A 23,753-nucleotide genomic window follows, 5' to 3' on the forward strand; every position below is an offset into this window, starting at 1 on the left:
ACCGAGTGGCGCGCTACGAGCTTGTAGGTCTGCTATTTTTGAAAAATCAAAGAGCGACTGACATTTTTAGAATCTGATCTCAGGTCAGAATGGGTTCATCAGACCAGTGTGTGTCTAGTGGAAACCTCATATGAATCTGATCTCAGGTCAGAATGGGTTAAACAATCGTTGAAGTCGGAAACAGCCAATTCAGCCCATGGTTCACTTCCAACCACCCCAACCTTTGTTTGTATATGTGTGAGGAAGGGGCCGCAGAGAGAGAGAGCAGCGATGTGATGTGTTCATTTATGTGTTTGTGTATTTACTTTCTTATTGAAACTTTTCCCGTTTGCAAGTGAGGTGTTTGTTTATTTATCCCATTCTGACCTGAGATCAGATTCTAAAAATGTCTTCTACATCCTGACAGTTTTCCGAAAAAGCTATGTTTCTGTGTCAGTCGTTCTTCCATTTTTCAAAAATAGCAGACCTACAAGCTCGTAGCGCGACACTCGGTGGCGCGCAATGAGCTTGTAGATCTGCTATTTTTCGATAGCTAAAGCATAGCATAATGCTAACACCAAAAGGGGTTTCCGCCCAAAATAGGTTATTTATTCATTTTTCATAAGATGCCCCTGAGGGTGTGTTCTTTGTGTCTCAGCCTAACAATGTGTTGTTGTTAGTGCCTTCCTGAGGTTTTAATAATAAACACATGCTCTATACGCCAAGCGCTGTTTGTGCATAAATCTGGTCCAGATATTACGAATAAACGCATACAGAGAAAATGAGAAGAACACAGAAGATACAGTAGTTTGCTTTGCTAGTTCGCTAACGGCAGCTGAGGGAAATGATGTAAACACAAGATAGAGGAGAGTTCATGCCGACTGGGCGTGTGGGCGCATGCACACACACACACGCACGCACACACACACACACACACACACACACACACACACACACACACACACACACACACACACACACACACACACACAGAGAGAGAGAGCAGGTAATAAGCTCAAACTTTTCTATACAGAAAATACTACATTATATTTTATATACTTGTAATGTCAGTCCTGAACTGACACCACTGGCTGGTTACTGAAAGCGAGATCTAGTTTAGACGTGTATAATAATAATAAAAACAAAGAACTGATGTCCAAACGTATGACTTCGTTTTGAATTAAGTGGTATTTTATTTACCGTCACTCAGCAGGTTTAAACAAACAAATTCAACAGCCTTTGTTCTTAAAGATTCGATACAGTCAACAAACTGTTGCCTCTTTCATTTCAGTAGCACCTGTGCCTTGTCGCTCACTTCCTCATATAGAAAGGGCGTTGGCCTTGACCTTGACCGTGACTGTGACGTCAATTATAGAAATAAAAAGCATAGAAACTAAATGGCTCTTACACGCCAGCCCCTAATTGCTACTGGCATGCAAGACAGAGCAATTCTAAACAAAAAAAAACAAAAGAGCCAGAAAAAACAAAAAAAACCTTTTTAGGCATTTAAACTCGGCAATATTCAATATTGCACTATTCCAAAACTCAAGTGGTTAATCTGCACCCTCACATAAAAGGCAGATTTTCGTGACAGGTCTTTCAATTACACTTGTCTTAGTTTTAAGACGAACTGAACGGACGAGGCCTTTCCTATCAGGAAAGGTTTGCAGTATTCTTCCAAGCATCCAAGAGCCTCTTGGTGCTGAGGAATCCACCACGACAACAATGTCTCCAGGCATGAAACATCGTTTTTCCTTTATCCACTTCTGACGCTCCTGTAATAACGGTAGGTATTCGTGGATCCATCTTTTCCAGAAGAGGTCAGCAATGTATTGGTTCTGTCTCCATCTTCTCTTTGCATACAGATCTTCCTTTCCAAACAGTCCTGGTGGCAGAACTGGTTTGCCTTTCATTAGGAGTAGGTGATTTGGTGTCAAAGCCTCTAGGTCATTTGGGTCATCCGATGGTCGGGTTATGGGGCGGTCATTCAGCATAGCTTCAACCTCGCACAACACAGTTTGAAAGCCTTCATCATCTAGTGTTTGTTGGCGAAGCACTGAACTTAAGATCTTTCTGATCATCCTGATGATACGCTCCCATACGCCACCATAATGAGATGCGGCCGGTGGGTTGAAACTCCATTTGATTCCCTTTTGCGCTAGAGATCTTTCAATGAGGGTTTGATCGAATGAAGCCAAGGCCTCTCTTAGCTCTCTTTCGGTTCCCACAAAGTTCGTACCATTGTCCGATCTTAGGTGAGAAACTTGACCCCTCCTACAGATGAATCTGCGGATAGCGTTGATACAAGAGCTTGTATCGAGTGAGTAAGCCACCTCCAGATGAACAGCTCTACTTGTCATACAAGTGAAGATTACTCCATAACGCTTTACGATGCTACGTCCTCTTTTTACGCTGATGGGTCCAAAGTAGTCCACACCAACATTTGTGAATGGAGGGAGATCTGGAACCACTCTCTCTGTGGGCAGGTCTGCCATTTTTTGTTCACCAGTTTTTCCTCTGTACTGTCTGCAGAATCTGCACTTTGTGGTGACTTTCCTCACTGCAGAATTCAGAGGTATTGCAACTGCTCAGTTGGACGATCATCCAAATGTAATGTCAGTCCTGAACTGACACCACTGGCTGGTTACTGAAAGCGAGATCTAGTTTAGACGTGTATAATAATAATAAAAACAAAGAACTGATGTCCAAACGTATGACTTCGTTTTGAATTAAGTGGTATTTTATTTACCGTCACTCAGCAGGTTTAAACAAACAAATTCAACAGCCTTTGTTCTTAAAGATTCGATACAGTCAACAAACTGTTGCCTCTTTCATTTCAGTAGCACCTGTGCCTTGTCGCTCACTTCCTCATATAGAAAGGGCGTTGGCCTTGACCTTGACCGTGACTGTGACGTCAATTATAGAAATAAAAAGCATAGAAACTAAATGGCTCTTACACGCCAGCCCCTAATTGCTACTGGCATGCAAGACAGAGCAATTCTAAACAAAAAAAAACAAAAGAGCCAGAAAAAACAAAAAAAACCTTTTTAGGCATTTAAACTCGGCAATATTCAATATTGCACTATTCCAAAACTCAAGTGGTTAATCTGCACCCTCACATAAAAGGCAGATTTTCGTGACAGGTCTTTCAATTACACTTGTCTTAGTTTTAAGACGAACTGAACGGACGAGGCCTTTCCTATCAGGAAAGGTTTGCAGTATTCTTCCAAGCATCCAAGAGCCTCTTGGTGCTGAGGAATCCACCACGACAACAATGTCTCCAGGCATGAAACATCGTTTTTCCTTTATCCACTTCTGACGCTCCTGTAATAACGGTAGGTATTCGTGGATCCATCTTTTCCAGAAGAGGTCAGCAATGTATTGGTTCTGTCTCCATCTTCTCTTTGCATACAGATCTTCCTTTCCAAACAGTCCTGGTGGCAGAACTGGTTTGCCTTTCATTAGGAGTAGGTGATTTGGTGTCAAAGCCTCTAGGTCATTTGGGTCATCCGATGGTCGGGTTATGGGGCGGTCATTCAGCATAGCTTCAACCTCGCACAACACAGTTTGAAAGCCTTCATCATCTAGTGTTTGTTGGCGAAGCACTGAACTTAAGATCTTTCTGATCATCCTGATGATACGCTCCCATACGCCACCATAATGAGATGCGGCCGGTGGGTTGAAACTCCATTTGATTCCCTTTTGCGCTAGAGATCTTTCAATGAGGGTTTGATCGAATGAAGCCAAGGCCTCTCTTAGCTCTCTTTCGGTTCCCACAAAGTTCGTACCATTGTCCGATCTTAGGTGAGAAACTTGACCCCTCCTACAGATGAATCTGCGGATAGCGTTGATACAAGAGCTTGTATCGAGTGAGTAAGCCACCTCCAGATGAACAGCTCTACTTGTCATACAAGTGAAGATTACTCCATAACGCTTTACGATGCTACGTCCTCTTTTTACGCTGATGGGTCCAAAGTAGTCCACACCAACATTTGTGAATGGAGGGAGATCTGGAACCACTCTCTCTGTGGGCAGGTCTGCCATTTTTTGTTCACCAGTTTTTCCTCTGTACTGTCTGCAGAATCTGCACTTTGTGGTGACTTTCCTCACTGCAGAATTGGCGTTTGTGATCCAATATTTTTTCCTTACAGTAGAAAGTATATGGTTCCTCCCTCCATGACCCAGCTGTTCGTGGTAATGACGGAGGATAAGGTTTGAGATGTGTTGGTCCTTAGATAAGAGGAGAGGATGCTTTAGCTCTTCAGGCAAAGCTGCTTTATTCAGTCGACCCCCAACTCTCAGCAGATCTCCATCTATTATTGGATCCAGCTTGTAGATGGAGCTGCTCTTTTGTACCGGTTTTCCAGAGGTTAATGCTGTGATTTCATTGTGGAATCTCTCTTGCTGACAGAAAGAAATTATAGATTTCTCCGCTTCTGAGAGATCCTCGAGTGACAACTTCTGGCTTCCCAGTGAAGCTCTCACAGCTTGCATTTCCTTATGCACATCCACTACAGGTGATCCAATACCACCAGTACTTGAAAGCTGCTTTCTTCTTTCTTTCAAATGCAGCAGGACATGTTTTAGCTTGAGGACCCATGCAACTGCAACCTTTAGCCTCTGCCAGTCAGAGAAATAGGCTATCAGCTGGTGAGTAGCATTCACAGTATCAACAACAGTTGCATTTATCAAGAGACTTCGCTTAACTTCTGGGTCGTCAGCAGTGATGTTCACATCTATGGGAGGTTTTGGCCACCTTTCCTCAGTCTCCCATAGAAACCTTGGGCTTTCGATCCATCTCTGTTTGACCAGGTCTTCTGCCTTCAATCCTCTTGAAGCATCATCGGCAGGGTTTTGTGATGTGGGGATGTATCGCCATTGTGACACATCTGAGTGGTCCCTTATGGTTGTTACCCTATTTGCAACAAATGTTTGGAACCTCTTGTCTTCATTTTTTATGTACTTTAGCACTGCCGTGCTGTCTGTCCAAAAGACAGATTTCTTCAGTGGAAGCTGCAGCTCAGCCTGCAGCATTTTGTCCACTCTAACAGCGACAACGGCGGCTGTGAGTTCTAGGCGGGGTATGGTAACAGGCTTCAGTGGAGCAACTCGGGCTTTGCCGAACAGGAAAGCAACGTGAATCACTTTCTCTGTGTTCTCCATTCTGAGGTAGGTGACTGTGCCATAAGCATTTTCACTTGCATCTGAAAAATGATGCAACTGAGCAGTTGCAATACCTCTGAAACCCTTGGGCTGAACACAACGACAGATCTTGAAATCTGCCACCTTCTCAAGGTCTGCCAGCCATTTGTTCCACTTCTGCAGGAAGGCTTCAGGTATTGAGTCATCCCACTCACATTTTTGTCTGCATAACTCCTGCAACATCAGCCTAGCAGGGAGTATGAGTGGTGCTAGGAATCCTAATGGATCATAGACAGAACTGATTATGGACAGCATGCCACGCTTGGTGTGGGGCTTCTCTTTCACCTGCAGCTTGAATGTAAAAGTGTCAGTTTCAATGCACCACTGCAGACCTAAAGCCCTCTCCATAGGCAGCTTATCTCTGTCCAGGTCTAGTTCATGCAGGTTTTTGGATTGATGGTTTTCTGGAATGCTTTGAAGCACCTTCCTGCTGTTACTAATCCATTTTGTGAGATTAAACCCTCCCTTTTGGCAGACGGACCTGAGCTCTGATATCAAGAGGACTGCATCCTCGTCAGAAGGCAGGCTCTTCAGTAGGTCGTCCATGTAGAAGTTTCGGTTGATGGTGTCGACAACTTCTACTGGATAGCTGTGCTTGTTGTCCGCAGCAGTCTTTCTGAGAGCAAAGCATGCACAACTGGGTGACGATACTGCTCCAAACAAATGAACAGTCATGCGATGCTCTACAAGCTCCTGCTTTAGGTCCCCTTCAGGCCACCACAAGAATCTCAAGAAATCCCTGTGCTCCTCTGCCACCTTGACTTGGTGGAACATGGCCTCTATGTCTGCCATTACTGCAACAAACTCCTGTCTGAACCGTAGGAGAACTCCGACCAAGGAGTTGGTTAGGTTTGGACCTTGCAGAAGTTGACTGTTGAGTGAGGCCCCTTTAAACTCAGCTCCACAATCAAACACCACTCGCAGCTTGCCCTTCCTAGGGTGGTACACACCATGATGGGGTATATACCACACTCTTCCCTCACCTGGTTCCAACTGATGTTGTGGCACCCGTTCAGCATAGCCTTTGTTGATGACGTCAGTGAGAAAGCTTGTGTACTCACTGCGAAAGCCTTCATTTCTCTGCAGCTTCCTTTCCAGGCCACGGATCCGTTGCTTGGCAACACAGAGGTTGTTAGGTAGAGCGATGGCTTCTGCTTTGAAGGGCAGCTTCATTTGGTAATGCCCATCCTGTAGCTCAACAGAGCTCTCCACAAGTTCCATATACTTCCTTTCCTCTCTTGACATTTCCTCTTGGTCTTTAGAGCTCTTCTCATTAAAGTCATGATTGTACTGGTTAATAAGAAGTTCCTCCAACCTGTTCACAACTGTGCGATTAACAGTAACAGTGGGGCGGCCACTCCCCCTCTGAGTGTCCTTGCCCTGTAATGGACCGTTAATAACCCACCCCAGTAGGGTTCTGACGGCATAGGGACCATCACCATGACTGTTCGTCACCTCCCACGGTTCCATTAGCTTGGATGCGTTGGTACCGATTAACAGATCCACATTCGACGCTATTCGAGGGATGTGGACCTGGATGCGTCCCGTCCCGTCTTCACATCACACACGGGCCGCAGCGCAGCGTGTGTTTGTGAAGACGGGACGGGATCATCTTCCACGGCGGACACAGCAGTGCGGTATCAACCCAAGCTACAGGGGTGCTACGGGGACATCGCCTGCCACGACCGCCGCAGCTGACAGCAGCGGATTGGAGTCTGGACCGGACCGCGGCCGCGGCGCACGGCGATCGGGATCGCATGATTCGCATCTCATCAACGCTGACGGCGTTCAGCAACGTGCGTGTGGTAGGCTATAGGCTAAAGGAGCGCCACTTTGTTATTATTATTTGAAGTGAACTGCAAGTACTTTATTGAACAAAACATTGAACAAAACAAGTTCTAATTAACATGGATCAAGTGGAGGCGCTAAAGAGCGCTGGTGTTGACGATGACGTTGAAGTTGAACTTGAGTCTGGGAAAATGGCCATGGGAAAACGTGAGGTCAAAATGACTCCTAAGGCTTTGGGTGAGAAGGTTGCAAGGTTGCAGAGGGAAAGAAAAGCCAAATTGAGCAAGCTGACAACTCTGAAGGAAAATGTTTCTGTCTTGTTGAATGAGACACGTGAAAACGAGGCAAAAGATGCATTTCATATTTTCAAAGGGTTATATGATGAAACACAAAGTGTGCACACAGAGTTTTTGGGGCTTAAAATACCGGCTGAGGAAGCCAGAAGACAACAAACATGGTTTGTTGCAAAAATGCGTAATTTTGATGATTTTATGAAGAAAATGGGTAAAAGGTTTTTTGTTCCAGGTGATGATGATAACAATGATGATGATGTTGATGATGATGAAAATGTAATTTCTGGGAGTGAGGGTTTTGTTGCCACAGGCGACAATAAAGGTGATGAAATTAACATTGAAACTGAGAGTTCTGTTGTTGCCCATGACAATGATGTGGTTGAGGTTGAGCCACATGATAGCATTTCAAATATCAAGTCCAATGTGTCAGATGGTCATAAAAGTGATGCTTCAAAATCCAGCAAAAGATCCTCCACCTCATCTGCACGCATAAAAGCATTGGCAGATAAGGCCGCACTTATGGAGCGTGCTGCAGCACTAAAAAAGCTACATGCCTTGGAGGAGCAGGCTGAGGCTCTGAGGAGGATAAAAGAGCAGGTCGAGTTGGATGGGCAAATAGCAGCGGAAGCAGCCCATAAAAAGCTACATGCCTTGGAGGAGCAGGCTGAGGCTCTGAGGAGGATAAGGGAGCAGGTCGAGTTGGATGGGCAAATAGCAGCCCATGCTGCCAAAATAGCAGTCCTGCAGGAGGCTGGCAGCAGTGTCACCGGCAACAGGTCAGATGGAATGGAGTCTTATTTCAGACAAGGCGCTAAACCAAAAAGCCAGCCTATCGTCACACAGCAATCCTCAACTCTACAACCGCAATCAATGAAAACCCCAGTCACTTCTCAACATCACAAACATCAAAACCAACCATTGCACACAGCAACTCTGGATCCTGTCAAAACAAAAACAAGGCAAAAATTACCACAGGCAGTTTTGCCAGCTCAAGTCCATAACCAGGTATCAGGGGATGTGTACAACATATTACAGAGGCAAAACGAAATAACATCACTCCTGGTTCAAACCCAAACCTCTCAGTACTTGCCTCACAGGGAAATTCCACTTTTTGATGGTGACCCATTAATGTTCCAATCATTCATTAAGGCTTTTCAGCACTGTGTGGAGGCTAAAACATGTGACTTTGGTGATTGTTTGTACTATCTTGAGCAGTTCACTAGGGGGCAGCCAAGGGACCTAGTGCGCAGTTGCCTTCACATGCCACCTGAGGAGGGCTATCCTTCTGCCAAAACACTTCTCAGGGAACATTTTGGGCATCCATTAAAAATAACAGAAGCATACATGGAAAAAATAAGGACATGGCCCAATGTCAAATCGGAGGACCTTAAAAGTCTCAAATCCTACACACTTTATTTGAGAGAGTGTGCAAATGCTATGGGGGAGTTACAGTACTTGGAGGAGCTAAACATGCCTGCCAACATGAAGGCCCTCATACAGAAGCTCCCATACAGACTCAGGGATCGGTGGAGAGGAAAAGCATGTGACATTATTGACAAGTTCAACAGAAGAGCATGTTTCATAGACATTGTGACATTTCTGGAACAGCAAGTCAGAGTTGCTTCGGATCCTGTCTTTGGAGATATCCAGGACAGTCCTTTGGGTAAAACGACAATTAAACCCAAACCTCAACAGCAAATCAAGTCACAATTCAAAAACAGTTTTGCAACCCATGTGGAGCTTGATAATGAAGCAAAAGCAGATCCTCCCCCGAATAGGTCCAATAATTACCCCAAGGAAAGCCCTACATCCTGTCTTTATTGCAATTTACGCGGGCATACTTTCGAACAGTGTTGGCAGCTGGGAAAAAAGACACAAAGGGAAAGACTGGACTTTCTGAAGGAGAAAGGCCTGTGTTTCGGGTGCTTGCGCACAGGGCACTTGTCGAAACGTTGTGTCAAGCGAATGAAGTGCTCCCACTGCAGCCAAGCCCATCCCAGTATTCTGCACATACACAGAGAAACAGGGAGCTTTGGAGGTAACACTGATCTGCCAAAAAGAGAACCGGAGAGCTGTACTACAACATCAACTTGTGGCCATACAGGGGCTGGCAACGGCATACTTCCAATCTTGCCTGTACAAGTTAAGTGCTCAAAGGGAAACAAAATAATCCAGACTTACGCTTTTCTAGATCCAGGAAGCACGGGCACATTCTGTTCAGAACAGCTGGTCAATAGGTTGAACATTGAAGGTCGGAGAACAAAGATCCATCTGCGCACCATGGGCCATAGTAAGGTGGTACCTAGCTGCATCGTTAACGGCTTGGAAATCTCAGAATTGACTGGCAATCAGTTCTTTGAACTCCCTGATGTGTTCACACAAAAGAAAATGCCTGTGTCTACTGACAACCTCATCAGTGAGGAGGAACTGAGTAAATGGCCGTATCTCCAAGGTGTCCACATCCCTCGAATAGCGTCGAATGTGGATCTGTTAATCGGTACCAACGCATCCAAGCTAATGGAACCGTGGGAGGTGACGAACAGTCATGGTGATGGTCCCTATGCCGTCAGAACCCTACTGGGGTGGGTTATTAACGGTCCATTACAGGGCAAGGACACTCAGAGGGGGAGTGGCCGCCCCACTGTTACTGTTAATCGCACAGTTGTGAACAGGTTGGAGGAACTTCTTATTAACCAGTACAATCATGACTTTAATGAGAAGAGCTCTAAAGACCAAGAGGAAATGTCAAGAGAGGAAAGGAAGTATATGGAACTTGTGGAGAGCTCTGTTGAGCTACAGGATGGGCATTACCAAATGAAGCTGCCCTTCAAAGCAGAAGCCATCGCTCTACCTAACAACCTCTGTGTTGCCAAGCAACGGATCCGTGGCCTGGAAAGGAAGCTGCAGAGAAATGAAGGCTTTCGCAGTGAGTACACAAGCTTTCTCACTGACGTCATCAACAAAGGCTATGCTGAACGGGTGCCACAACATCAGTTGGAACCAGGTGAGGGAAGAGTGTGGTATATACCCCATCATGGTGTGTACCACCCTAGGAAGGGCAAGCTGCGAGTGGTGTTTGATTGTGGAGCTGAGTTTAAAGGGGCCTCACTCAACAGTCAACTTCTGCAAGGTCCAAACCTAACCAACTCCTTGGTCGGAGTTCTCCTACGGTTCAGACAGGAGTTTGTTGCAGTAATGGCAGACATAGAGGCCATGTTCCACCAAGTCAAGGTGGCAGAGGAGCACAGGGATTTCTTGAGATTCTTGTGGTGGCCTGAAGGGGACCTAAAGCAGGAGCTTGTAGAGCATCGCATGACTGTTCATTTGTTTGGAGCAGTATCGTCACCCAGTTGTGCATGCTTTGCTCTCAGAAAGACTGCTGCGGACAACAAGCACAGCTATCCAGTAGAAGTTGTCGACACCATCAACCGAAACTTCTACATGGACGACCTACTGAAGAGCCTGCCTTCTGACGAGGATGCAGTCCTCTTGATATCAGAGCTCAGGTCCGTCTGCCAAAAGGGAGGGTTTAATCTCACAAAATGGATTAGTAACAGCAGGAAGGTGCTTCAAAGCATTCCAGAAAACCATCAATCCAAAAACCTGCATGAACTAGACCTGGACAGAGATAAGCTGCCTATGGAGAGGGCTTTAGGTCTGCAGTGGTGCATTGAAACTGACACTTTTACATTCAAGCTGCAGGTGAAAGAGAAGCCCCACACCAAGCGTGGCATGCTGTCCATAATCAGTTCTGTCTATGATCCATTAGGATTCCTAGCACCACTCATACTCCCTGCTAGGCTGATGTTGCAGGAGTTATGCAGACAAAAATGTGAGTGGGATGACTCAATACCTGAAGCCTTCCTGCAGAAGTGGAACAAATGGCTGGCAGACCTTGAGAAGGTGGCAGATTTCAAGATCTGTCGTTGTGTTCAGCCCAAGGGTTTCAGAGGTATTGCAACTGCTCAGTTGCATCATTTTTCAGATGCAAGTGAAAATGCTTATGGCACAGTCACCTACCTCAGAATGGAGAACACAGAGAAAGTGATTCACGTTGCTTTCCTGTTCGGCAAAGCCCGAGTTGCTCCACTGAAGCCTGTTACCATACCCCGCCTAGAACTCACAGCCGCCGTTGTCGCTGTTAGAGTGGACAAAATGCTGCAGGCTGAGCTGCAGCTTCCACTGAAGAAATCTGTCTTTTGGACAGACAGCACGGCAGTGCTAAAGTACATAAAAAATGAAGACAAGAGGTTCCAAACATTTGTTGCAAATAGGGTAACAACCATAAGGGACCACTCAGATGTGTCACAATGGCGATACATCCCCACATCACAAAACCCTGCCGATGATGCTTCAAGAGGATTGAAGGCAGAAGACCTGGTCAAACAGAGATGGATCGAAAGCCCAAGGTTTCTATGGGAGACTGAGGAAAGGTGGCCAAAACCTCCCATAGATGTGAACATCACTGCTGACGACCCAGAAGTTAAGCGAAGTCTCTTGATAAATGCAACTGTTGTTGATACTGTGAATGCTACTCACCAGCTGATAGCCTATTTCTCTGACTGGCAGAGGCTAAAGGTTGCAGTTGCATGGGTCCTCAAGCTAAAACATGTCCTGCTGCATTTGAAAGAAAGAAGAAAGCAGCTTTCAAGTACTGGTGGTATTGGATCACCTGTAGTGGATGTGCATAAGGAAATGCAAGCTGTGAGAGCTTCACTGGGAAGCCAGAAGTTGTCACTCGAGGATCTCTCAGAAGCGGAGAAATCTATAATTTCTTTCTGTCAGCAAGAGAGATTCCACAATGAAATCACAGCATTAACCTCTGGAAAACCGGTACAAAAGAGCAGCTCCATCTACAAGCTGGATCCAATAATAGATGGAGATCTGCTGAGAGTTGGGGGTCGACTGAATAAAGCAGCTTTGCCTGAAGAGCTAAAGCATCCTCTCCTCTTATCTAAGGACCAACACATCTCAAACCTTATCCTCCGTCATTACCACGAACAGCTGGGTCATGGAGGGAGGAACCATATACTTTCTACTGTAAGGAAAAAATATTGGATCACAAACGCCAATTCTGCAGTGAGGAAAGTCACCACAAAGTGCAGATTCTGCAGACAGTACAGAGGAAAAACTGGTGAACAAAAAATGGCAGACCTGCCCACAGAGAGAGTGGTTCCAGATCTCCCTCCATTCACAAATGTTGGTGTGGACTACTTTGGACCCATCAGCGTAAAAAGAGGACGTAGCATCGTAAAGCGTTATGGAGTAATCTTCACTTGTATGACAAGTAGAGCTGTTCATCTGGAGGTGGCTTACTCACTCGATACAAGCTCTTGTATCAACGCTATCCGCAGATTCATCTGTAGGAGGGGTCAAGTTTCTCACCTAAGATCGGACAATGGTACGAACTTTGTGGGAACCGAAAGAGAGCTAAGAGAGGCCTTGGCTTCATTCGATCAAACCCTCATTGAAAGATCTCTAGCGCAAAAGGGAATCAAATGGAGTTTCAACCCACCGGCCGCATCTCATTATGGTGGCGTATGGGAGCGTATCATCAGGATGATCAGAAAGATCTTAAGTTCAGTGCTTCGCCAACAAACACTAGATGATGAAGGCTTTCAAACTGTGTTGTGCGAGGTTGAAGCTATGCTGAATGACCGCCCCATAACCCGACCATCGGATGACCCAAATGACCTAGAGGCTTTGACACCAAATCACCTACTCCTAATGAAAGGCAAACCAGTTCTGCCACCAGGACTGTTTGGAAAGGAAGATCTGTATGCAAAGAGAAGATGGAGACAGAACCAATACATTGCTGACCTCTTCTGGAAAAGATGGATCCACGAATACCTACCGTTATTACAGGAGCGTCAGAAGTGGATAAAGGAAAAACGATGTTTCATGCCTGGAGACATTGTTGTCGTGGTGGATTCCTCAGCACCAAGAGGCTCTTGGATGCTTGGAAGAATACTGCAAACCTTTCCTGATAGGAAAGGCCTCGTCCGTTCAGTTCGTCTTAAAACTAAGACAAGTGTAATTGAAAGACCTGTCACGAAAATCTGCCTTTTATGTGAGGGTGCAGATTAACCACTTGAGTTTTGGAATAGTGCAATATTGAATATTGCCGAGTTTAAATGCCTAAAAAGGTTTTTTTTGTTTTTTCTGGCTCTTTTGTTTTTTTTTTGTTTAGAATTGCTCTGTCTTGCATGCCAGTAGCAATTAGGGGCTGGCGTGTAAGAGCCATTTAGTTTCTATGCTTTTTATTTCTATAATTGACGTCACAGTCACGGTCAAGGTCAAGGCCAACGCCCTTTCTATATGAGGAAGTGAGCGACAAGGCACAGGTGCTACTGAAATGAAAGAGGCAACAGTTTGTTGACTGTATCGAATCTTTAAGAACAAAGGCTGTTGAATTTGTTTGTTTAAACCTGCTGAGTGACGGTAAATAAAATACCACTTAATTCAAAACGAAGTCATACGTTTGGACATCAGTTCTTTGTTTTTATTATTATTATACACGTCTAAACTAGATCTCGCTTTCAGTAACCAGCCAGTGGTGTCAGTTCAGGACTGACATTACATTTGGATGATCGTCCAACTGAGCAGTTGCAATACCTCTGAAACCCTTGGGCTGAACACAACGACAGATCTTGAAATCTGCCACCTTCTCAAGGTCTGCCAGCCATTTGTTCCACTTCTGCAGGAAGGCTTCAGGTATTGAGTCATCCCACTCACATTTTTGTCTGCATAACTCCTGCAACATCAGCCTAGCAGGGAGTATGAGTGGTGCTAGGAATCCTAATGGATCATAGACAGAACTGATTATGGACAGCATGCCACGCTTGGTGTGGGGCTTCTCTTTCACCTGCAGCTTGAATGTAAAAGTGTCAGTTTCAATGCACCACTGCAGACCTAAAGCCCTCTCCATAGGCAGCTTATCTCTGTCCAGGTCTAGTTCATGCAGGTTTTTGGATTGATGGTTTTCTGGAATGCTTTGAAGCACCTTCCTGCTGTTACTAATCCATTTTGTGAGATTAAACCCTCCCTTTTGGCAGACGGACCTGAGCTCTGATATCAAGAGGACTGCATCCTCGTCAGAAGGCAGGCTCTTCAGTAGGTCGTCCATGTAGAAGTTTCGGTTGATGGTGTCGACAACTTCTACTGGATAGCTGTGCTTGTTGTCCGCAGCAGTCTTTCTGAGAGCAAAGCATGCACAACTGGGTGACGATACTGCTCCAAACAAATGAACAGTCATGCGATGCTCTACAAGCTCCTGCTTTAGGTCCCCTTCAGGCCACCACAAGAATCTCAAGAAATCCCTGTGCTCCTCTGCCACCTTGACTTGGTGGAACATGGCCTCTATGTCTGCCATTACTGCAACAAACTCCTGTCTGAACCGTAGGAGAACTCCGACCAAGGAGTTGGTTAGGTTTGGACCTTGCAGAAGTTGACTGTTGAGTGAGGCCCCTTTAAACTCAGCTCCACAATCAAACACCACTCGCAGCTTGCCCTTCCTAGGGTGGTACACACCATGATGGGGTATATACCACACTCTTCCCTCACCTGGTTCCAACTGATGTTGTGGCACCCGTTCAGCATAGCCTTTGTTGATGACGTCAGTGAGAAAGCTTGTGTACTCACTGCGAAAGCCTTCATTTCTCTGCAGCTTCCTTTCCAGGCCACGGATCCGTTGCTTGGCAACACAGAGGTTGTTAGGTAGAGCGATGGCTTCTGCTTTGAAGGGCAGCTTCATTTGGTAATGCCCATCCTGTAGCTCAACAGAGCTCTCCACAAGTTCCATATACTTCCTTTCCTCTCTTGACATTTCCTCTTGGTCTTTAGAGCTCTTCTCATTAAAGTCATGATTGTACTGGTTAATAAGAAGTTCCTCCAACCTGTTCACAACTGTGCGATTAACAGTAACAGTGGGGCGGCCACTCCCCCTCTGAGTGTCCTTGCCCTGTAATGGACCGTTAATAACCCACCCCAGTAGGGTTCTGACGGCATAGGGACCATCACCATGACTGTTCGTCACCTCCCACGGTTCCATTAGCTTGGATGCGTTGGTACCGATTAACAGATCAACAAACGTATGACTTCGTTTTGAATTAAGTGGTATTTTATTTACCGTCACTCAGCAGGTTTAAACAAACAAATTCAACAGCCTTTGTTCTTAAAGATTCGATACAGTCAACAAACTGTTGCCTCTTTCATTTCAGTAGCACCTGTGCCTTGTCGCTCACTTCCTCATATAGAAAGGGCGTTGGCCTTGACCTTGACCGTGACTGTGACGTCAATTATAGAAATAAAAAGCATAGAAACTAAATGGCTCTTACACGCCAGCCCCTAATTGCTACTGGCATGCAAGACAGAGCAATTCTAAACAAAAAAAAACAAAAGAGCCAGAAAAAACAAAAAAAACCTTTTTAGGCATTTAAACTCGGCAATATTCAATATTGCACTATTCCAAAACTCAAGTGGTTAATCTGCACCCTCACATAAAAGGCAGATTTTCGTGACAGGTCTTTCAATTACACTTGTCTTAGTTTTAAGACGAACTGAACGGACGAGGCCTTTCCTATCAGGAAAGGTTTGCAGTATTCTTCCAAGCATCCAAGAGCCTCTTGGTGCTGAGGAATCCACCACGACAACAATGTCTCCAGGCATGAAACATCGTTTTTCCTTTATCCACTTCTGACGCTCCTGTAATAACGGTAGGTATTCGTGGATCCATCTTTTCCAGAAGAGGTCAGCAATGTATTGGTTCTGTCTCCATCTTCTCTTTGCATACAGATCTTCCTTTCCAAACAGTCCTGGTGGCAGAACTGGTTTGCCTTTCATTAGGAGTAGGTGATTTGGTGTCAAAGCCTCTAGGTCATTTGGGTCATCCGATGGTCGGGTTATGGGGCGGTCATTCAGCATAGCTTCAACCTCGCACAACACAGTTTGAAAGCCTTCATCATCTAGTGTTTGTTGGCGAAGCACTGAACTTAAGATCTTTCTGATCATCCTGATGATACGCTCCCATACGCCACCATAATGAGATGCGGCCGGTGGGTTGAAACTCCATTTGATTCCCTTTTGCGCTAGAGATCTTTCAATGAGGGTTTGATCGAATGAAGCCAAGGCCTCTCTTAGCTCTCTTTCGGTTCCCACAAAGTTCGTACCATTGTCCGATCTTAGGTGAGAAACTTGACCCCTCCTACAGATGAATCTGCGGATAGCGTTGATACAAGAGCTTGTATCGAGTGAGTAAGCCACCTCCAGATGAACAGCTCTACTTGTCATACAAGTGAAGATTACTCCATAACGCTTTACGATGCTACGTCCTCTTTTTACGCTGATGGGTCCAAAGTAGTCCACACCAACATTTGTGAATGGAGGGAGATCTGGAACCACTCTCTCTGTGGGCAGGTCTGCCATTTTTTGTTCACCAGTTTTTCCTCTGTACTGTCTGCAGAATCTGCACTTTGTGGTGACTTTCCTCACTGCAGAATTGGCGTTTGTGATCCAATATTTTTTCCTTACAGTAGAAAGTATATGGTTCCTCCCTCCATGACCCAGCTGTTCGTGGTAATGACGGAGGATAAGGTTTGAGATGTGTTGGTCCTTAGATAAGAGGAGAGGATGCTTTAGCTCTTCAGGCAAAGCTGCTTTATTCAGTCGACCCCCAACTCTCAGCAGATCTCCATCTATTATTGGATCCAGCTTGTAGATGGAGCTGCTCTTTTGTACCGGTTTTCCAGAGGTTAATGCTGTGATTTCATTGTGGAATCTCTCTTGCTGACAGAAAGAAATTATAGATTTCTCCGCTTCTGAGAGATCCTCGAGTGACAACTTCTGGCTTCCCAGTGAAGCTCTCACAGCTTGCATTTCCTTATGCACATCCACTACAGGTGATCCAATACCACCAGTACTTGAAAGCTGCTTTCTTCTTTCTTTCAAATGCAGCAGGACATGTTTTAGCTTGAGGACCCATGCAACTGCAACCTTTAGCCTCTGCCAGTCAGAGAAATAGGCTATCAGCTGGTGAGTAGCATTCACAGTATCAACAACAGTTGCATTTATCAAGAGACTTCGCTTAACTTCTGGGTCGTCAGCAGTGATGTTCACATCTATGGGAGGTTTTGGCCACCTTTCCTCAGTCTCCCATAGAAACCTTGGGCTTTCGATCCATCTCTGTTTGACCAGGTCTTCTGCCTTCAATCCTCTTGAAGCATCATCGGCAGGGTTTTGTGATGTGGGGATGTATCGCCATTGTGACACATCTGAGTGGTCCCTTATGGTTGTTACCCTATTTGCAACAAATGTTTGGAACCTCTTGTCTTCATTTTTTATGTACTTTAGCACTGCCGTGCTGTCTGTCCAAAAGACAGATTTCTTCAGTGGAAGCTGCAGCTCAGCCTGCAGCATTTTGTCCACTCTAACAGCGACAACGGCGGCTGTGAGTTCTAGGCGGGGTATGGTAACAGGCTTCAGTGGAGCAACTCGGGCTTTGCCGAACAGGAAAGCAACGTGAATCACTTTCTCTGTGTTCTCCATTCTGAGGTAGGTGACTGTGCCATAAGCATTTTCACTTGCATCTGAAAAATGATGCAACTGAGCAGTTGCAATACCTCTGAAACCCTTGGGCTGAACACAACGACAGATCTTGAAATCTGCCACCTTCTCAAGGTCTGCCAGCCATTTGTTCCACTTCTGCAGGAAGGCTTCAGGTATTGAGTCATCCCACTCACATTTTTGTCTGCATAACTCCTGCAACATCAGCCTAGCAGGGAGTATGAGTGGTGCTAGGAATCCTAATGGATCATAGACAGAACTGATTATGGACAGCATGCCACGCTTGGTGTGGGGCTTCTCTTTCACCTGCAGCTTGAATGTAAAAGTGTCAGTTTCAATGCACCACTGCAGACCTAAAGCCCTCTCCATAGGCAGCTTATCTCTGTCCAGGTCTAGTTCATGCAGGTTTTTGGATTGATGGTTTTCTGGAATGCTTTGAAGCACCTTCCTGCTGTTACTAATCCATTTTGTGAGATTAAACCCTCCCTTTTGGCAGACGGACCTGAGCTCTGATATCAAGAGGACTGCATCCTCGTCAGAAGGCAGGCTCTTCAGTAGGTCGTCCATGTAGAAGTTTCGGTTGATGGTGTCGACAACTTCTACTGGATAGCTGTGCTTGTTGTCCGCAGCAGTCTTTCTGAGAGCAAAGCATGCACAACTGGGTGACGATACTGCTCCAAACAAATGAACAGTCATGCGATGCTCTACAAGCTCCTGCTTTAGGTCCCCTTCAGGCCACCACAAGAATCTCAAGAAATCCCTGTGCTCCTCTGCCACCTTGACTTGGTGGAACATGCTGAGGCTCTGAGGAGGATAAGGGAGCAGGTCGAGTTGGATGGGCAAATAGCAGCCCATGCTGCCAAAATAGCAGTCCTGCAGGAGGCTGGCAGCAGTGTCACCGGCAACAGGTCAGATGGAATGGAGTCTTATTTCAGACAAGGCGCTAAACCAAAAAGCCAGCCTATCGTCACACAGCAATCCTCAACTCTACAACCGCAATCAATGAAAACCCCAGTCACTTCTCAACATCACAAACATCAAAACCAACCATTGCACACAGCAACTCTGGATCCTGTCAAAACAAAAACAAGGCAAAAATTACCACAGGCAGTTTTGCCAGCTCAAGTCCATAACCAGGTATCAGGGGATGTGTACAACATATTACAGAGGCAAAACGAAATAACATCACTCCTGGTTCAAACCCAAACCTCTCAGTACTTGCCTCACAGGGAAATTCCACTTTTTGATGGTGACCCATTAATGTTCCAATCATTCATTAAGGCTTTTCAGCACTGTGTGGAGGCTAAAACATGTGACTTTGGTGATTGTTTGTACTATCTTGAGCAGTTCACTAGGGGGCAGCCAAGGGACCTAGTGCGCAGTTGCCTTCACATGCCACCTGAGGAGGGCTATCCTTCTGCCAAAACACTTCTCAGGGAACATTTTGGGCATCCATTAAAAATAACAGAAGCATACAGGGAATTAGGCGCTACATTTAGTCAGAAAACAGCCTCGGTTCCACGCTGGTTGTCTATTGGGAGGCAACTGGCAAGGGGAACCACCGGGGTCGTTCGGATTGGACTGGACAGTGGACACAGTACACACAGACAGGGCGTGTGTGTTTGGCGTGGAGTGGACGGATCTGTGGTGGGGAGCCAGCAGTGAGTGATCATCAACAAGCAGCTGCTGTTTGGGAGGTGGTCGGTTTTAACCCGGAGCTACAGGGGCGCTCACCGGGGGACGTCGGCAGCACCACCGCAGCAGCAGCCAGCCCAGCACCAGCATTGGTGATCGGGACCGGACCGCACGGAGCTCGCATCTCTTCAAAACTGACGGGCAAGACTGTAACATGGATGACTGGTTGGATGATGAACCTCCACTAAATATTCCGAAAATAATTGACTACCATAGACAAAGGTATTTTGAAGCCAATCGGGACGGGTGGTTGTATGGCCCAAATTGCCATGATGATGATGATGATGATGATGTCATCATCATATTTGATAGTGAGAAGAATTGTGTTGCTTCTCATGACTGTGACAAAGACAATGGGGCTGAGGCTCTGAGTCTGAGCACACATGTGGAGGAGGACCTCGCTCACCAGGCTGGGGCACCGAGGCCACAGGAGATGCAGGCAGAGCAAGATGCCATGATCAGCTGTAGCTTGGCTGAAGAATCAACTGCCAGAAAAGTGGTGAAAGGGCCACTTAGTGCAGGAAGGCCATTCTTCTCTCCAACTCGAGCTCCAGCAGAAAGGCCATCCTTCTCTCCAGCTCCAGCCAAGGCCAAGAAGGCAGCAGCTCCACAACCCAAAAAGGTCAAGAGCCTGGTAGCAAAAGACACTCTGATCCAGACCGCGGCTAAAGGGCCCAAGAAGATGAAGGCCAAGAAGCCTGTTGCCAAGAAGATGGCAGCTACAGGCTCAAAAGAGAGAAAGAGAGGAAAATGGCAGAGCAAGAGAAAGAAAAGATGGCAGAGCTCAAGAAAGGGGAAAAAAAGAAGATGGGAGAGCTCAAGAAAGAAACGGATAAAAGCAGAATATGCCTGAGTTTAAGCAGATCTCTGACATTCAGCCCCTCTCTAAAATCTGCTTGTGTCTATTTGAGTTGAGTTTTGAAATGAATATGATTTATTGCTTAAAATGTTGTATTTTGTTTTGTTCATTGCATTTTGGGTTTTAATGGCTCTTTGTATTTTTTGTTTTGAATTGCTCTGTTTTCACACCAGTAGCAATTGGGGGTGGGTGTGTAAGCGCCATTTTGAGTCTCCTAATTGTGGCCAATGATGTCCACTGAGGGGTGTGGTCAAGTTCAGGTTGCCATAGTTACAGGGAGGGTATTTAACCCTGTCCCTAATGAATTGCAGGTGTTGTTGATAGGAGGCAAACTGTTTTCTGACTGTGCAGACAGGGACTGTTGCATTCACCACGTTTGACTGTTTGTTACTTATGTTATTTGCCTTCAAAGTATAGGATTTTGTAAGGAAAATAAATATAATTTAATATCCACTCTACGAACATTCTGGACCTCAGTTCTTTCAGCACACGTCTAAACTTCCTCATCCGTCAGCAGCCAGTAGCACCTAATACAGGGATTTAGGCGCTACATTTAGTCAGAAAACAGCCTCGGTTCCACGCCAGTTGCCTCCCAATAGACAACCAGCGTGGAACCGAGGCTGTTTTCTGACTAAATGTAGCGCCTAATTCCCTGTATGCTTCTGTTATTTTTAATGGATGCCCAAAATGTTCCCTGAGAAGTGTTTTGGCAGAAGGATAGCCCTCCTCAGGTGGCATGTGAAGGCAACTGCGCACTAGGTCCCTTGGCTGCCCCCTAGTGAACTGCTCAAGATAGTACAAACAATCACCAAAGTCACATGTTTTAGCCTCCACACAGTGCTGAAAAGCCTTAATGAATGATTGGAACATTAATGGGTCACCATCAAAAAGTGGAATTTCCCTGTGAGGCAAGTACTGAGAGGTTTGGGTTTGAACCAGGAGTGATGTTATTTCGTTTTGCCTCTGTAATATGTTGTACACATCCCCTGATACCTGGTTATGGACTTGAGCTGGCAAAACTGCCTGTGGTAATTTTTGCCTTGTTTTTGTTTTGACAGGATCCAGAGTTGCTGTGTGCAATGGTTGGTTTTGATGTTTGTGATGTTGAGAAGTGACTGGGGTTTTCATTGATTGCGGTTGTAGAGTTGAGGATTGCTGTGTGACGATAGGCTGGCTTTTTGGTTTAGCGCCTTGTCTGAAATAAGACTCCATTCCATCTGACCTGTTGCCGGTGACACTGCTGCCAGCCTCCTGCAGGACTGCTATTTTGGCAGCATGGGCTGCTATTTGCCCATCCAACTCGACCTGCTCCCTTATCCTCCTCAGAGCCTCAGCATGTTCCACCAAGTCAAGGTGGCAGAGGAGCACAGGGATTTCTTGAGATTCTTGTGGTGGCCTGAAGGGGACCTAAAGCAGGAGCTTGTAGAGCATCGCATGACTGTTCATTTGTTTGGAGCAGTATCGTCACCCAGTTGTGCATGCTTTGCTCTCAGAAAGACTGCTGCGGACAACAAGCACAGCTATCCAGTAGAAGTTGTCGACACCATCAACCGAAACTTCTACATGGACGACCTACTGAAGAGCCTGCCTTCTGACGAGGATGCAGTCCTCTTGATATCAGAGCTCAGGTCCGTCTGCCAAAAGGGAGGGTTTAATCTCACAAAATGGATTAGTAACAGCAGGAAGGTGCTTCAAAGCATTCCAGAAAACCATCAATCCAAAAACCTGCATGAACTAGACCTGGACAGAGATAAGCTGCCTATGGAGAGGGCTTTAGGTCTGCAGTGGTGCATTGAAACTGACACTTTTACATTCAAGCTGCAGGTGAAAGAGAAGCCCCACACCAAGCGTGGCATGCTGTCCATAATCAGTTCTGTCTATGATCCATTAGGATTCCTAGCACCACTCATACTCCCTGCTAGGCTGATGTTGCAGGAGTTATGCAGACAAAAATGTGAGTGGGATGACTCAATACCTGAAGCCTTCCTGCAGAAGTGGAACAAATGGCTGGCAGACCTTGAGAAGGTGGCAGATTTCAAGATCTGTCGTTGTGTTCAGCCCAAGGGTTTCAGAGGTATTGCAACTGCTCAGTTGCATCATTTTTCAGATGCAAGTGAAAATGCTTATGGCACAGTCACCTACCTCAGAATGGAGAACACAGAGAAAGTGATTCACGTTGCTTTCCTGTTCGGCAAAGCCCGAGTTGCTCCACTGAAGCCTGTTACCATACCCCGCCTAGAACTCACAGCCGCCGTTGTCGCTGTTAGAGTGGACAAAATGCTGCAGGCTGAGCTGCAGCTTCCACTGAAGAAATCTGTCTTTTGGACAGACAGCACGGCAGTGCTAAAGTACATAAAAAATGAAGACAAGAGGTTCCAAACATTTGTTGCAAATAGGGTAACAACCATAAGGGACCACTCAGATGTGTCACAATGGCGATACATCCCCACATCACAAAACCCTGCCGATGATGCTTCAAGAGGATTGAAGGCAGAAGACCTGGTCAAACAGAGATGGATCGAAAGCCCAAGGTTTCTATGGGAGACTGAGGAAAGGTGGCCAAAACCTCCCATAGATGTGAACATCACTGCTGACGACCCAGAAGTTAAGCGAAGTCTCTTGATAAATGCAACTGTTGTTGATACTGTGAATGCTACTCACCAGCTGATAGCCTATTTCTCTGACTGGCAGAGGCTAAAGGTTGCAGTTGCATGGGTCCTCAAGCTAAAACATGTCCTGCTGCATTTGAAAGAAAGAAGAAAGCAGCTTTCAAGTACTGGTGGTATTGGATCACCTGTAGTGGATGTGCATAAGGAAATGCAAGCTGTGAGAGCTTCACTGGGAAGCCAGAAGTTGTCACTCGAGGATCTCTCAGAAGCGGAGAAATCTATAATTTCTTTCTGTCAGCAAGAGAGATTCCACAATGAAATCACAGCATTAACCTCTGGAAAACCGGTACAAAAGAGCAGCTCCATCTACAAGCTGGATCCAATAATAGATGGAGATCTGCTGAGAGTTGGGGGTCGACTGAATAAAGCAGCTTTGCCTGAAGAGCTAAAGCATCCTCTCCTCTTATCTAAGGACCAACACATCTCAAACCTTATCCTCCGTCATTACCACGAACAGCTGGGTCATGGAGGGAGGAACCATATACTTTCTACTGTAAGGAAAAAATATTGGATCACAAACGCCAATTCTGCAGTGAGGAAAGTCACCACAAAGTGCAGATTCTGCAGACAGTACAGAGGAAAAACTGGTGAACAAAAAATGGCAGACCTGCCCACAGAGAGAGTGGTTCCAGATCTCCCTCCATTCACAAATGTTGGTGTGGACTACTTTGGACCCATCAGCGTAAAAAGAGGACGTAGCATCGTAAA

Source organism: Protomyctophum bolini (genome assembly GCF_963924005.1).
Source record: "Protomyctophum bolini genome assembly, chromosome: 20".
Lineage (NCBI taxonomy): Eukaryota > Metazoa > Chordata > Actinopteri > Myctophiformes > Myctophidae > Protomyctophum > Protomyctophum bolini.